Raw genomic sequence first — 17736 nt, 5'->3', positions numbered from 1 at the left:
CAGAAAGTACTCTGGCAATGCAAGGCTTCAGTGCCTTCCACGCATTTAGACCATTATCTGCACAGACAGGGACAGATGGTGGAGGAGTCTCAAATCTATATTAGTAACAAGCATAACTTTAGGTTGGCTAAACAAGTTGATGCCTTGGAATTTCAATTTATCCACATGCAAATCACCACAGACAAAGTCCCATACCATATCCTAGCAAGCTACAGGCCTCCCTGTATGTGCCTAAAATCCCATAGCTCATATCTAGAGCTACTGGAGACACTCATCATTAAACCAAATATCCTATTCATAGGAGACTTCAACTATCCCTGCATAGACTAGGAAACATACACTGCCTTATACTTGCAGGCACAATGATACCTGGACTTTATTAACATAAATATCCTTAACCAGATAGTGCACACACCCACCAAATGTTCAAACACACCATGATACCTGGACTTTATTAACATAAATACCCTTAACCAGATAGTGCACACCCCCACCAAATGCTCAAACACATAAGAGCTGGTACTCAGCCACATGGAAGAGCACTCCATCCTCTTTCCCCCAGTGTCATGCCCTCATTGGTGAGATTAGACCACAAAGCTAACTCCTTCAAAAAATAAAAATCCACTCTGTAATCCTAGAAAACCCTGTAACACTTAGGAACTATTCCAAAGTAAACTACATTTTGTCAAAATTCAAAGCCCCATCCCAACCATGAGTTCACAGCAACCTATGCAGAATTGCTCACAGAGATCCTGTACAACCATGTAAATGGCTGTATAGAGGCTGCTGCACCTGCTAGGAATAAGCCCAAAACAAACTCTAAAAACGAACCTCATTGGTGGAATCCTAATCTTAACAGGGTATATAACAAAAGGAAAAAAGTTACTCCAAAATCAGGAAGAGCAACTCTCATAATGACAGGAACTATCTAATTAAACTAAACAGAAAACTAAGATGACTATTTAAGTCCAACAAGGCCAATTACAAGGTCAAGATAGCCTCACAGGCTAAAGGCAACCACAAGGCCTTCTATAGCTATGGCTGGAACCTCAAAGGCAGCAGACATTAGTGTGCCAAACTGGTGGTCAGTGGTGCAGAGAGACATAGCAAATTTGCTGGCTGATAAATTCAGCTTAAACTTCACTAGCTGTATAATGCTATCATGAATGGTGAATGTATTACTCCTAATGTCACTTTTCATTTAGGCAGAGAAGGAAGGAATATATATATATATTCATAATCATCTCTTTTTCTTGTAGCACTTTGTATTAACTTATTAGGTATCCCTAAATTTTTGACTTAAATCTTAACAGATTTTGATCATTCTTGATAGTATTGGGAGATTATTTCAGGTGGTACAGAGAATATATTACATCTAAATTCATATGGCTATACTCCCTAGTATGAGAAAAAGAGTCCATTTTCTGAATTCTGCATGGAAGACATGTCAAATGTTTGCAGAAGAATTTGAATCAATGTTACAGCACAGTGTGAAGACTGCCTTTTTGGTCCTTACAAACATCCACCATGCAGTGGGAAATACAAATATAATCAACTACATAGTTGCTGCAACTTAGATAAGGGGAATTTCCCTGCATCAGCTGCCATCAAAATTAAAGCATTTTATTCAAAAAGAAAAAAAAAGTGACTGTCACAAAGATGGATTACTTCCACTTTGGGAATGCAAGAATCACTCTTTTTTGACAAGTTATGCCTTATTCTGTACCATTTAGTATATAGCCTGGTGAAGTGTGTAACAGATACGTGGAACGTTACCAAGAGCATTTACAATTAATCAATGTTATTAATACAGTCAATCCTGTTAAAATTAATCAATGTTATTGATATAGAACAATCCTTGTGAAGGCAGTGCCACCTTTGCTGATTGCCAGTCAACCACATTACATGTCACTTAGTAAATTGCTTTTAGGTGATTGACCAAGTGTGCAGGAAACACTCAAAAATAATGTATCCTAGTCCCAGTTTCTGTGCCAGATGTCTGTCTAGTCTACTCAGAGATATTATAGAGACTGTTCTAGAGAGAAGCTTGAAGATGCAGACGTCATACTACTACTAAAATACACTGTGTATGAGGACAGTTTCATATAGATATATATATATTTCCTTGTTTCCTACCTTTCTAAGCTAGTATAGTCCGGTTTTCAGGCTAGTGCTGAATTCAGGGCTGTGTTACAATTTTCTGAGTTGCCCATACCTTACTTGGATAGAGGGAGGTTTCTCTGTTCACCTGTTAGAGAGGGATCTTTGAGCAGCCATCTGTCCCTGGAGGAGTGGTTCCAGCCCATAAGTTAGTAGTTTATATGCCATTTTGGGCTAATTTCTATCTCTTTCATTTCCCTGCTGTAAAAACCGCGTTTGCATAGTTTTTCACATCAGGGTAGTGCTGGTTAGCAAGGGCTAAATTTATCCCAGCTCCATCAAGTCTCCTCTTCAGTTTTTCCCTTGAAAGTAGTCTAGCTCTCATCCTAAGCACTTAAAAAGCATCCTACAGTCCAGCACTTGCTCAGACCTAATAGCAAACACTAATACACCCCAACACTTGATTGCCCAGCAGGGCAAGGCTCATTATTCACCCCTCACCAACCAAGCGACTAAGCAGTTCACCCTACTATTCAGGCATGACCAAAGGGCAATTTCAGGTATACTCTCCAGTCCAGCTGGTGAACCTGGGTATCCTGAGGCAATGTTACAACTGCCTCATGTACACAGACAACCCTCTCCTCCTACCACAAAACATGAACATATGTGAGAGATGCAATTATATAGCTAAATTGGAGGCTAAGCTCTCTCCACCCAAGACTGGAACAGGCAGTCATGAGGAGAAGGTTAACACTTGCACCACAACTACAGCCTCACATAGACATACTAAACCAGCACTGGCAAAAAATACACATAAATACACAAAATCATACTCAGAGGCTCTAAATAAAAACCTGCAAAAGCATCACAGACCTCCAAAGCAGACACCCAAAAAACCTGCACCTCCAGTCACAAACCAGACAACACATAAAACACAAAATCAGTGTGCCGCACAATCACAGCCCCTAAGGTGAAATAATATACCTAACACAGTAGTAATAGGTGACTCTATAGTCAGGCACACTGACGTCCCACTCACTAGGCTGGACAAGGAGAAGGTTACTGTTAGCTGCCTGTCGGGAGCCAGAATCCACCACATAACACAAGCACTCAGGTCACTCCAGAACAAGTACAAATATGAGTCTGTCATTGTTCATGTTGGTGTGAATGACCTGAGATGTACCTCCCTGGACTACATGAAAAGAGACATGGAAGAGCTCTCTGATCATGTAGCCCAGGCGGGTATGATCCTGACCCTGAGTAGCATCCTGCCCTCATCAAGAATGATACCGCAGTATAAAGTTGTCATTCAAAGGGGATCCAGTGTCTGTCAGCCTGGGATGGCATGCTTGACAAGCCTCGCTGTTTCGTAAGAGAGAGCTTGCAGCTGTCACCCCTAGGCTTTCAAATATTGGCCAAGGCTCTTGCTGCCCCCATAGTGCCTTTTTTTAGGCAAGGCTCAAAAGTAAAACCCACCTCTGTAAAAGGCACAAATAAAAAAATGAGGGTTATGCTACTCAACGCCAGGAGTTTAAATCTCAAAATGCACATGCTCGAAGCATTCCTCAGTATGGAGAACGTCGACATCTGTGCAGTAACTGAAATCTGGTTCAAGGCTCCACAGAGCATCCCAGCACTACTGGGCTACAACTCATACCACACATTTCGGCCACAGAACATGGACCAAAACACAAAATGAGGGGGTGTATCCATATTCATCAAGGATACCTACACCTCCAGGTTAGTGGTGCAGTATGATACCTCCGAGATCATCCATGTACAACTAACATCAGGCAAATCTGCAATGCAAATTGTGGCCTGCTACAGATCACACTCCATGACCCAGGACCACCACTCCGCCTTTCTGGAGACACTGGAAAACATGAAGGTCCTACCGAACACCCTGATATTGAGCGATTTCAATTACCCTACCATTAACTGGGAAAACTACTCAAGTACAAACTCCCAGGTCCAGTGCTTCCTGGAATATATCAACTCAAATGCCCTGGATCAGCTGGTAAACTCCCCTACTAGACGTGAAAACATATTGGACCTTGTCATCACCAACATGGGCGACAAAGTGTTCCACAGTAGAAGTCAACCCGTCACTGGTTAGATCAGACCATAAATGAATCACTCTGGATGTCCACACCACACCACCACCTCCAACCAAGGAAACCACAGTGAAAAACTTTTCTATAGCAAACTTCACCTTACTTAAGACAGAGGTGGTAAGTTTCACAGCCCCCACACTAAAGGATAACAGTATCCAAGATGCAGGAACCTTTACAAATGCACTCTATGAGCACCTACAAAGATGCATGGATCATGCCATCCCTAACAAAACCAAGACTCACTCCCCTAAGAGACGGAAACCAGTCTGGTGGACCCCTGCCATAAACAGGCTATACAACAGAAGGAGGAAACTAGTTCAGAAAAAAAGCAAATCCCAAGAAGGAAAGACATCCCTGATCAGTATCAGTAAAAAACTAAGGTCCCTCATAAAATCCTTCAAGGCTAACTTTGAAAGAAATCTTTAGCTATGTCAGGAATCTAAGTGGCAACTCACAGATATGCTCTGAGCGAGTGCAAAATAGCACAAAATATATGGAACCCACTGATATTGCCAACATCCTGGCAGATAGATTCAGTGCAAACTTCACCCCCGTCTCACCCCCAAAAGGGCCCACAACAATACTGGAAAAGTGTAGTGTCCCAGAAATCACAGATGCACAGGTGAAAACAGCCTATTCAAAAGCCAGAAGCACAACATCAATGGGGACACATGGTATCCTAGGCTGCGTCTTGCACGAACTACAGAATGAACTAACCCCTGACCTAAACACACTGTTCAACCTCAGCCTCTCCACAGGCTATGTGCCCATAGAATGGTGCACAGCAACGGTTATTCCACTCCACAAAGGAGGGGCCACAACTGACCCTGGTAACTATCGCCCCATAAGCCCGACTAGCCTGGTCTGCAAGACTATGGAGCGCATCATCACGGAACTCATTATCAAAGACATTGGGAACCTCAAAACACTTGACCCGACCCAGTTCGGCTTTGTTAAGTGCAGATCATGCCTACTAAACCTGGTTGACTTCTTCAAGACAGTCACCAAGGCCATAGATGAGGGGAAGGTAGTTCACACTACCTTGATCTTGCCGAGGCTTTTGACACCATTCCCCACTCTGGAATTATAGAAAAACTCACCAGCCTGAACATAAACCCCTACGTTATGAGATGGGTTGCCAACTGACTTACAGACAGAACTCACACGGTAAGAATAGCGGGCACCAGGTCCGACTCTAAACCAGTCACAAGTGGTGTCCCACAAGGTTCGGTCCTGGGACATCTACTGTTCAGCATATACTTCTCAGAAGTACAGGCAAACACAGGAGGACTATGGCTAACCAAGTTTGCCGATGACTGCAAACTGGGAGCCATAACTGACTCTCCGGCTGACACAGACATTCTCCAAAAGGGCCTTACTGAGATGGACACCTGGTGTCAAAGTCATGGTCTCAAGCTAAATGCCAAAAAATGCATAGTCATCCCATTTGGGAAAAACAAAACACCCATGAATTACCACATAGGTGGCAGCCCCCTTAATACAGAAGAGGTAATAAGAGATCTGGGGACCCAGGTAGATAGTAATCTCTCCTTTGACAATCATATTGCCAAAGTAGTTAGGAAATCCTTCTGTGTAGCCCATCTAATTACTAAAGAGTCTGCATCTAGAAATAAAGAGGTTATAGTGCCCCTCTACTTGTCACTCATCAGACTCATCATAGAGTACAATGCTCCATTTGGGATGTACCTCACAAGACACTTCCAGCAGCTTGAAAGACCACAAAAGTACCTCACCAAGAGGATTATTGACCTCAAACATATGTCCTATGCAGCCCGACTGGAAAGACTCCAGCTGTACTCAGTCGCATATCGCTTACTCAGAGGTGATCTCTGCCTGACTTACAAAGTCATGTCCAACTCAGAATTGATGGACATGCTCCACCTAAATAAATCCAAGTCACTGCGAGTCACTCGCTCTAGTGAGCTAAACCTCACCACAACAATAAATAGAACATGCTGGAGGGACAGATTCCTGTCACAGAGACTCCCCATGCTTTGGAACAAAATTCCTAACTACATTAGGCAGAGCCCCTCACTAACACTCTTCAAGTGAAACCTTGACGAGTGGATGGGTAACAGAAAATACACCCCTGGGATCACTTCATTGGCTCTTCTTAACAGAGGCTCATTTAATTAATCAATGGGCGTGGCTGACACACTCTGGCTAGGCTTATAAATGCCCTTGGGCAGATAGCCTAGTACCTACCTATGAACTTATGAACCTAGATATATATATATATATATATATATATATATATATATATATATATATATATATATATATATATATAAATAACATGGTCGTCAGTAGCAACAGAAATGTGAATGAACTAGACATTCATTAAATTAAATCTTTTTGTTCTGCAAATGTTAGTTGGTATGAGGGACTATTCCCCTTGTTGTATGAGTTATGTCTGAATGCCTTTAGCAGGGGAGAGAAAAAAAAAGTCTGAAATAGTAGATCAGGTGTCCAGGCACTATGCATATCCAGTTTGAAATAATGTAATCAGATGAAGTTTATAACAAGTAATTGATTGAATTCAGCATATAGTGCATTTTCTGAATTGTTCATAGGTATGATATATACAATATTAACTACTATGTATGCATGACAAAATTATGTTAAATGGTAACATTGACTATTTCACTATAAGCATGATTCAGAGACCAAAGTTCAAGTGATCCCATTGGCAGATGCCTGCTTGCTTTATTCTATGCCATTTTACAAACTTTTCTAGACAGAAAATCAAATTTACAGACACTCATCGTCTACTACATTGAACTGTATTCAAGTAAAGTATCAACTAATACAGCCACAAGCAGCAAGAGAAATCTGAGTGACCAAATATCTATTACAGTAAATAATTGCATTCAGCAATCAATACAAGGTATGAGGCAATGTTCCTTTTCACTGATATATTTCAAGTAACTCTGACTGCCTCTAGGCAAGGAAAGAGAAAAACAGATTGAGTACTCAGTAGAGAAGCTGAATGTGTTATGTATCTTACAGGATGGCAGTTTATTAGCTGTGGTGTGTCATCTGTGCAGATTCACAAACAAAATAAAATCAGCAATAGTAATATAAATGCAGAATAACAGGAGTCAATGTGCACTTTACTGTACAGTAAATGCATGTCTGGGACAGCTGTTCAGATATTCAGACATTATGCACATTAGTGTGTTGTACTAAGGATGTTTAAAATCAGCTCTACCATAATAAAACTGTTGTTTTATCTATATGATTGACCTAGTAATAACATATATATATATATATATATATATATATATATATATATATATATATATATGTTGTAGCTAATCCCATGGGCTTCCTGAAAAGAAAGATACAGACTTATTTGTGATCAACTCACATTAGAGCAATCATAAACACCCCACCCCGGGAATGTGAACAGCATTTTGAAACATAAAAAAGCATTATGGCAGTGATGGTGTGGCAAGCCCCTTGCACATCATAGACACTTATATGTACCAACCACAAGGCTGCACAACCATTAGGGGAAAAGGAAAAATCTCTAATACACTGCAAGGTGACTCTTTGTGGAAAAATCCAGCTGTCATACACTAGTGATCAATCATATGAGTGCCAATCACTAGTGGTTTGTGAACCCTTGTTTGGACCTCTTATGTAAAGCAGTCAGAAGTATTGGTGCCCATAACCTGTTCAGAATGAGCATGAGGCTTGTATCGGAACACTTAGCACAGGAGAGTTGTTATAGTGTCAGTGCATTAGATGTAAGGTGAGTTGTGGCAGACAGTATGCAGGGCGTAGTGTATGACAAAGTGGTAATGTACTGAACACAGGAGATAAATGATCAGTACAACAATGGAGACACAAAGTGCAAAGGGAAGCTGCAAAACCATTAGGGAAAGAACAGGTAAATATTGCAGTACTAGTGGCCACTGAATGGCTGTTTGAATTTAAGTGAATCCCACACTCATGTCTTTGTATTATATTTGTTTGTTTAACATTTGTTAACTGGGTTAGTCCAACTGGGCAAAAAGCCCTTTTTCAGCGGAGGCCCAAGGAGAAAAGCTTCAAACATATGCAAAATGCAAGATAGAATGCAAATAAACTTTACATTAAGAAAATAAAAAAAAAACAAACGTTTTTTTTTAATCAACTAGAATACTAGAAATTAACATTGAATACAATCAAGGTTGACAGAGACAAATATCAGAAAATGTATATATATAGTAATAACCATAGTGAGTACAGGATGAAAATAAGGAGGGGAAACAGAGAAGGTAGATTAGGTTGGAGCAGAGCAAGATTTTAGCAAGTAGTCTTTGAGAGATCTTTTGAAGTTATAAGTGTTAGAGAAAGTTCTTAAGCAGAGAGGTAGATTATTCCATGCCTTAGTGACAGAGTGATTGTAGAGACGTTTGCCTTTGTCTTTATTAGATTTGTAAATTTCTAAGAGGTGAAGATCAGAGCTTCATAGAGTACATTTTGGAGAGTAGGGAGAGACGAGGAAAGAGAGAGCAGGACAGAAGCAGGGTTTGGTTAGGATAGAGTGAGTGAGGAGGAGCTGAGAAGAAATAGTTGTTGCTGGAGTTCAAGCCACTGTAGGTTTTTTAATGCTAAGCAGTGATGGGAGCGGTAGGGGAGATTGGTAGCAAATCGAGCAATTTTATTATAAGTGATCTCAAGTTTAAGTAATAGATTGGATTGTATGTTAGTGAGTATAGGTGTGGTGTACAATAGGGTGAGCAGAAGGAAGGCCTGAGCTAGACAACATTTAGCTTCAATAGTAAGGTACTTTTTGTGCCTATATAACATCCCTACTTTTTGGGTGGGTCTTTTTGATAGTCTGTTGAATGTGAATATTGAATTTTAGTTGGTCATCGATAGTTACCCCAAGCAGTTTTGTTTGAGGTTCAGTAGAGATAATTGTGTTATTTAGGGAAGTGACAGTGAAGGAATTTTTGTGTTGTTGTAAAGATTTTTGGTGGAAGAGTAGAAGTTTAGTTTTCTTAGGGCTGAGTAGGAGTTGTTCCACTGAGAGGGGTGCTTCATGGGTAAGGAGGCGGGTGAGATTGTCAGAACAGGACATAACTGTAGAGTCATTGGCATATTGTATTAAAGAGGAGTGATGGCAGGATGTGTAGAGGTTATTAGTGAAAATGTTAAAAAGCAAGGGCCCAAGAATGGAGCCCTGAGGAACCCCAGTTTGAACAGGGAGGAAAGGAGAGGAGGCAGGAGCCAACTAACAGATTGAAATATATTGGAAAGGTAGCTGGAGAACTACTGAAGTGTGGAGTTAGAGAGATTAAGGTTAGAAAGTTTAGGCAGAAGAAGTTTGTGAGAGACAGTATCAAAGGCTTTAGAGAGGTCAAGGAAAAGACAGGAGACATGCTTGTTGTTGTTATGAGATCTTGCAATGGTTTGAGTGAAAGAAATGAGTGCTGTGGATGTGCTGTGATTGGGCAAAACCATGTTGGGTAGGGGTTAAGAGGTTTTCCTGTATAAGATGATTGAGGAGCTGTTTATGAATGCATTTTTCAGTATTTTAGATAGGGGAGATATTATAGCAACAGATCTGAAATTAGTAGGGTTGGTAGAGTTACCACCTTTGTGAAGGGGTAAGACATAGAATTTTTTTCCAAATTTCAGGAACTATGCATTCTTGGATAGATATATTGATTAAAATAGGGATGGGATAGGTAATAGATTTGGCAGCAAGTTTAAGGAAAAGTAGAGATAATTTGTCAGTAGAAGGTGAGCATGGTTTAAGTTTGCTGAAAAGTGATTTAGTATAAGCTGTAAGGAAGGGCTTAAGAAAGAAAGGGCGAGTGAGTGTAGAAGGAGTGGGATCAGTAATGGGGTGGGCAGTCTTGTCTTTTTTTGTCAAATTTTGAAGAGTCAATGAAGAAGGAATTTACAAAGGTGACTGTATCCAAAGCTGAGCTATTGGGACAGGGGGTAGGAGTAGAAGGACTGCCAGGCTGAAGGAGCTTGTTGATGGTGTACAAATACTTTTTGGGATTGGAGTGGGGATTATTTATCGGCTTTTAGTAGAAATATTTTTATCAAGGTGTAGATAAAGTTAATTCTTATGCTTTCTGCACTTTACTATGGAAAGATAGACTACAGTGGTGCTCATTACTGCACCTCACAAAGGAGAGATTGAAGTTAAAAGGATAAAGCAGACTACCATACATAAATAATGTGTTAACTGGTGGAAGCAGGCACATGGCCAAATGCAACACAGCAGCCATAAAACTATCCATCACACTTTTGAAGTGGATGGGATACAACATTTCCAGTCTTACAATATATTTAATAATTACAAGGCAGTGTGCGCATAATAGTTTTCAGTTCAACCAGTCCCAGTCTGTTAAGAGGTTGTGATGTCCCCACTCTGGTCCAGTAATCAAGGAGCTTGAATCCTCACCACTGACACTGGAGAGGGACGTATATTTGGAATACAAATGGATACACTTATTATTTCCATATGCAGACCTCTCTGTATCAAGCACAGTTTCTCTTAAGAGCAAACAAGAAACACAGTCAGCCCGGGGTCTGGATTTCTTTGTAGATGTTTCTCTCCAGGGCCCCAGTAAGGCTCCTCACTAGCACAGCTATAAGGTTAAGTCCTCAGCTGAGTGTCTAAGCCAATTCCTCCAGCACCCTTTCTGTGAAACCAGTGCTTCGTGTTCCTGCTCCAAGTAGCGCACACACACACACACACACACACACACACACACACACACACATACACACACACACACACACACACCTGGGAAAGACTGGCACAGATTTACCCGCTGTGCCCAGACTATAAGGTAGTTATCACTGCCACCGGACACTACAAAGTCAGCTGCGTAAGGCTCTTGCAAAAGTACCCAATTATACTGAGTGAAATTAATATTAATACAAATTGTAATGTTGACCAAACAGCCAGGCTTCAGGAGTGGTCACAGTGTCACCAATAGATATAAGTACTTTCAAAGGTTACAATATTCTCTAAAGGACCGGCCACAGTGAAAAGTTTAATAATAAAAGAACATGAAAATATGAACTATCTATTTACAGTAAACATCAGACTTTCAATCACAGAAAATTTTAAAAATAACACAGCTGGAAAGATTCACACAGCTACAGAAAAACAGTACTTAACTATCCTCACTATATTTTTCTGACTGATTTGGAGAACTACTGTTCCTACTTACTTAATAGAGCAAGACAAGATGAAATAGGTGAGGGATCATTCTATGTCAGGTTCTAAGAAACAGACTGCCCTGAGATTTCTGTCTCACCTAATATTAAAACATTATTTCTCTACAGGATGACATCACTTTCATTTGGTCATTTGACTTCTTGTTCCCATGCAATCCCCTATTGATAGAAACTGCCAGGATTTAGCACCTACATGTCAATAATACATACAGAAGAGCATTGCTCAGATCTTGTGCAGTTTCTGGAAGTCATAAAACAATTACAAGCTTCTCCTGCTCCTACAGAGACTAACAAACCATGCTTCTTACAGACAATGTGTCTCTGGCAGCATTCAAAACTGTGAGATAACATCTTTATGGCTTAGGCCCAGTAATTTAATTTCTTACTATTTTCCAAAGTTAGCAGGAGCTGATCTTAACCTGTTCTCTTCCAGTATCATGTGTTAATATATATATATATATATATATATATATATATATATATATGTGTATATATATATATATATATATATATATATATATATATATAGTTCAGTTAGTTACAATACAATCAGAACCCACTGTTGGTAACTTTTTAACACAAGCAACTTAGCAACTTTACAAATCCATTTTCAACACAAGCATCTATACAAATCAGTTTGATATTCAAATAACATATAATTCTTTTACTAAATTTCAACTAGCTGTGCTGGCATATTTTACACATCCACTGCCCTACTTCTCCTGGCATAGCTGGCAATACCTCACATCGTGACAGAGGTTATAGGCAATAGCAACCAGTATGAATACAAGACTACACATGCAGTCAAAATTTTAAGAGGTGTTAATATATAGATGGCTAAAGCCAGAATCCATTGGGAATCTGAACAGGGAAAGGAGTTACAACATTGCAAAAGAATCAGTTTGAAGAACTGTGTAGGTAAGGATGACCAATCTGTAGCAGAAAAGTGAGATGAAGGTGTGGCGATGGGCATAAATGATTGTGTGCGTTGCACCAGGTGTAGGCTCAGTACAGGGCAAAGAGTATGCTGCTGGGTAAGAAGTAAAAATGTGGCTTCAAGTAGGCTTAGCATTTCATACTTAAAGATATACAAAGAACAAATAAAATCAGAAGATGACAGGTAGACTATGGAATACAAGAGGTTATGGAAGAAAGATGGCATTCTGTGAATTACAGTAACTCAGAGAGTCTGAGTTAAAGCAAGATATGAGTAAAAAGAGATAGAGAAAAGAAAAACACACTAGGCAATTGAATTAATTATGGTAGCTAACTGAAACAAGTAAAAAAATGCAGACTATGTCAGTCCTGAAGGAGCTCCTGCTTATTAAATAAAAACTAAAACTCTTCTGCACTTTCAATAAAAATTACATCAAGGACATCTGCGCCACGTGTTCTGTTGTTATTAAACATATCACAAACTGTACTCGACACAAGCCCTGGCAATGCTGACTGTACTATTAGCAGCTTTAGGTGGTGTACAGGATCACAGCAGTTACCAGCATCAAAGCTAAATCCCCCCCAAGACAAACAGAGTATAGACGTGCTGTGAATGCCACGAATATAAATGCTGCTGAGAACAAAAATGCAGTCAAACTGAGATTCTACAAACATGGAGGAATTCCCTTTTAGCAGAAATTCAGATGCTTCAAAATAATTAATATTTAAATAGCCTCACTATATTTCTTAAATGTCCAGATTTTCACAGAATGTTCAGATTTTTGCCTGATATTTTGTGTCTGTTCCTCATAAAATTTGTGGTTTCCTGGCAAATCATTGAGAACTGTAGTCACTAAATACACTAAATAATGGCATACATTTGAGTTTCAGACTTCATATCCTTCAGAAAATGCATGCTAATGCAAATCCTATTATTCTATCAACTTTCTACATTTATAGGAATAATATTTAAAATCTGTCCCTATTTTTGGACCTTTTTTGTGCTAAGAAGTTGAGAGGTATGACTTAATCTCTCTGGGCACACATTCCCTAGTTAGGGGCAACCCAGAAACAATATCTGGTTAAATGACTTTTTCATTGTCACACAATAGGCAAATAGAGTCTGTTGGACTCAAATTTAGGTCTGCTACCAGGTCTAGTTTTAGCAGTTTGCAGGCTGTAGCCTCTTTCACCAGATTGGTGGATAATAATTATAATTAATCATATATGTAAGGAGGATGCAAGGAGTAGAAGCTCCTCACATGGGGAAATATAGGGCCTTTAACCCCCCTGCCCGCATGAAAACAAAATTTAAGCTCTACTGATTGGTTTATTTTTAATTCAAATAGGATACACACTCTTGGCATTCAAAATAATATGGTAATGCTCTTTAGATACACCGCTTAACAAACTGATATAGGCTACAATACTTTAAGCAAAACAGTCAAAATATACTGAGCATATCTGTTAAAAATTATTATGAATGAAGGTTCTAATGTATTCAAATGAAAAGCTGAAATAAGTCAAGTATAGTTTGTCTGTTAAAGTGATTATAAACCAAGCTATTCAAGGTTTCTAAATTGTTTAGCCACTCTGTACTCATCTGCTCAGGGAGCTGCTTCAAGCATTTGACTCCTTTGGTAGTTAAAATGGCATTTGCAAACAAGGCTGTTAGGAATGAGGCAAGAACCTGGAGCCTTTATTAGTAATCAAAATTTGATAATAGCAATCTGTAATCATATGTACATTGTATCAACAACCAAATGAAGATTATCTACAACTCAGGATTGTAGACTCAGTAATAACAATAAACACCAGACATACTTTAAGAATCCAAACAATGCTAGCGTAATATTTGCAACAGTATAAGGCTAACTTTGCTAACAGTTGCTATTTACTTCTACAGAGTACAGCCATTCAAGCCATCAGCCTTGAACTAGAAGCAATAACAAAACAGTGATGAAGGAAACATGAGCCACTGACCAGTTAAGTAGGTGTTTGCTACCTGGGATGCACCAGTTTTGGTTGTCAGAGAAGTGAAATCTGTAGTGCAGGCTACAGAGTCTCAGACCCCTTGTTATGTCTTCTTCAGTTATGAAGTAAATGTAATATTTATCTTTTTTCGTGTTAGGATAGGAGGTTTCTTGACAAGTGGTCAGTACTGCCTATGGATCTGGCATTATAATGACTACAGGTTAGATGGCAATTCCCTCATTCTGTACATATGCTGTGTGATTGAAATGTGAGGCTGCATTGCATTTGGCCATGCACCTGCCTCATACACTCCCAAAGTGTTATGGCTGTTACTTACGGCTGCTGCATTGCACATGGTTATGGTCCTATCCCATCCCCTCCTGAAGCGTGATGGATAGCTTTGTGACTGCTGCATTGCATTTGGCCATGTGCCTGTCCACTCCCCTCCCATGGTTTGATAGATGCAATTATGACTGCTGAATTGCATTGGGCCATAGGGCTACATCCATTCCCAAAATGTGATGGGTGCAACTGTGGCTACATACATATTTTGCACCAGAGCATCACATGCAACAAAATGGAAATATTTTCAGTCTGTGAATCATATAATGGCTAGAATTAGTCTTATTCCAATATTCTTCAGGATTTGGAGTACCACAAGTGTATTTCATTTTCTGAAATGGGACACTCCTTCATTGTTATTCATATGTCAGCCAACTGTCAAAACTCCACTAGCTTCTACAAGCATCCTGGAATCTTTTTTGCTGGCTGTGACTTGCACATATAAATTGCATAAGGCATTGCATCACCTTTTTCCTAGAAGCCGGGAAGCTGTCCTTGCATAAACCTCAAATGTCATGCATTTTTACCAGGTTCCTCTATCAGTTGTGCATATAAATTGCCTAAGATGTTGTATCAGCTTTCTCCTAAATGTTGTGGAGCTATCCTTGCATAAACCCCACAGGCTAAACATTTTTACAAAGTTCTGTTGTAGACTGAGTACTTAAATCACCTGAGCTGCCGTATCAGATCTCTGCTAGAAGCAAGGAAAGTCTGCCTGCATAACTTATGACTTTGCATACAAATTACACATGGTGTTCTATCAGGTGTCATCTAGAAAGGAGTTGTTCATAAGTTCATAGGTGTTTACTAGGCTAATGACCACAAGGGCCTTTTTTAGCCTAGCCATGCATCCCAAATCTCTGACAAGTTCTGATACACTTGATAAGTGTAAGCAGGGGCTTGGGAGATGAAACATTTACAAGCTAGGGCCTGGGAGATGCACCATTTACATATTGCCTGTGTGCATTAGAGACATAGGTGCCAAACCAGGCATGAATTTCCTGTTCCCCATCCAACTGTGCAAGTTGCACTTGAATTGGGTTAAGAAGGAACTCTGCTTCACATAGATGGTGAGCCTTTTTCAGAGACAGGATAATCTCTGGGATACATACCTGTCTGTCCAGAACATCCTGTTTTGTATCACAGACAAGGTTCAAGTCCGTAGAACGGGTAATTCTGGTGCTGTTTTGCATATATGCAGGAGGTCCATCAAACTGGGGTCTGACAATGCCCTGCATGTCATGCATAGGTCTCTCTATAAACCCAAAATATGAATACTTTTGCAAGCTGTCGAGAAGATTACAGAATAACTGTTTTGAATTTATTATTTTATGTAGTGTTTACACATCTATTGACTCCCTTTTATTAGAGCTATCCCACCTCCTAATGTTCTCCATCTTACCTAGTTCCGTCCTGTTATCCTTCTGCTGTCTCTGTTTTGTCATCTTTTGGTTGCTTCCTTCCTCCTTGTTTCTAACACCACCCACATTTTTTATTCACTCTGCTTTATCTCATTTTTCATTCACTCTGTAACTCTAAACAAAGAGTGTGTGCTATTTCTACAGATTTTTCTCCCACTATTGCATCCCTCACTACTTCAGCTTTACAGCACTATAAAAGTAAGAACAAATACTTTTATACATATTGCAATAGAAGATTTTATTCCTACCACTCCAAGTTCAAAGCCTTAAGGCAAGTCACAACAGCCATGATGCCTTCCCTTCAGTCCCACGTACTAATTGCTGTAACACAGATACTCATACTGGGTGAGCTCCAATCAGCTGTTTGAACAATTCCATTTGATTCCAAGGGAGAGGTCTGGGAACCTAATGGTCCACTTCAGGCTTCCTTGCTGTTGGCTCTCTCTGTGATATCTAGATATAATATACTCATCACTGTGTTTTCATACATCTGCTTCTCTTCTCTGTTAATGACTAGTGTTTTGTTTCCCACCATTTCCTTTCTGCCTATTTTTGCTGCCATTCCTAATTCTATTCAGTTTATCAACTTGACTTTCTGGTCTGTACTCTATTTATTCAAGGTATGAAGCATTCATCTCATTCATTGCAGTAATGCTTGGATCCATCATGCTCCTGATAACCCTGTGCTTCTATAATTAACATAGCCCTGCATAAGCAATCTTAAAACACAGTGTATATAGCCATGTTTTTAACTTGTTTTCACTACCAGTGAATTTTATATATATGCTGCTGCCTATGTTATGTGTCTCACCATTAAAATTTTGTGTGTAGGATACAAGCTGAGTGTTTTACTTTCCAATGCCAACTGTACAAAACTAGTTCTGTGGAGGAACAGAGCATTCTAGGCTACCATTAATTACCTGATTTTTAGCATGCAGCATGTTTCTACTGTTAGCAGGCTTCTGTCCACTGCCTAATTTATAATGCTTGTGATATATATTTTATTCAGTATCCTTTTTTAATAAGATCATGTAGTCTATTGTTTGTATGCTGAAATTCAAGTGAAATATTACTGACATCATCTCTTCTTTAGGATACTTTTGCAGCATATAAGTTGTTGGTTTAAGTGTGCCTGGAGATTCCTTTAACTATCATTCTCAGGGACTTCACTCAGATAATAGCTACTAGTTCTTAGTTTTAAAATTTCAAATCCTGGTGCTTATCATTTGCAAGTTAAATCAACCATTGAGTCATATCCAAAAGATAAGCTAGGGCTACTTTTTTACCCAGTTAGTGTGTCAAGGAATGATGGAGATTAACTGACAAAATTGAACTTTTGGAATATTTCTATTGCAACTTACCCGGATGTTTAGCTACTTCAGAGTTGTTTATAAAAATGAAGGAGTACAGGGTATCTCTCATGGCATTGGGATATATTGGGGAGGCAGTGAAGACTTTCACATAAAACAGAAATTCCAAATGTCTATTAAATTATTTGGACATTATCAAATGGCTTTCATTCTGTCAGTCTTTGTCAGGTACAGTGATACTGGATAATTCTGAGTTTTTCCTATATGGAAAGAAACTCTCATTGCACACTGGAATGGCTATGTCCCACTTGTGATACT

Source organism: Protopterus annectens, chromosome 6.part1 (genome assembly GCF_019279795.1).
Source record: "Protopterus annectens isolate FY-2018-M chromosome 6.part1, PAN1.0, whole genome shotgun sequence".
Taxonomy (NCBI): domain Eukaryota; kingdom Metazoa; phylum Chordata; order Ceratodontiformes; family Protopteridae; genus Protopterus; species Protopterus annectens.
The sequence above is the reverse complement of the archived record's forward strand: the minus strand, read 5'-3'. Positions refer to the sequence as shown.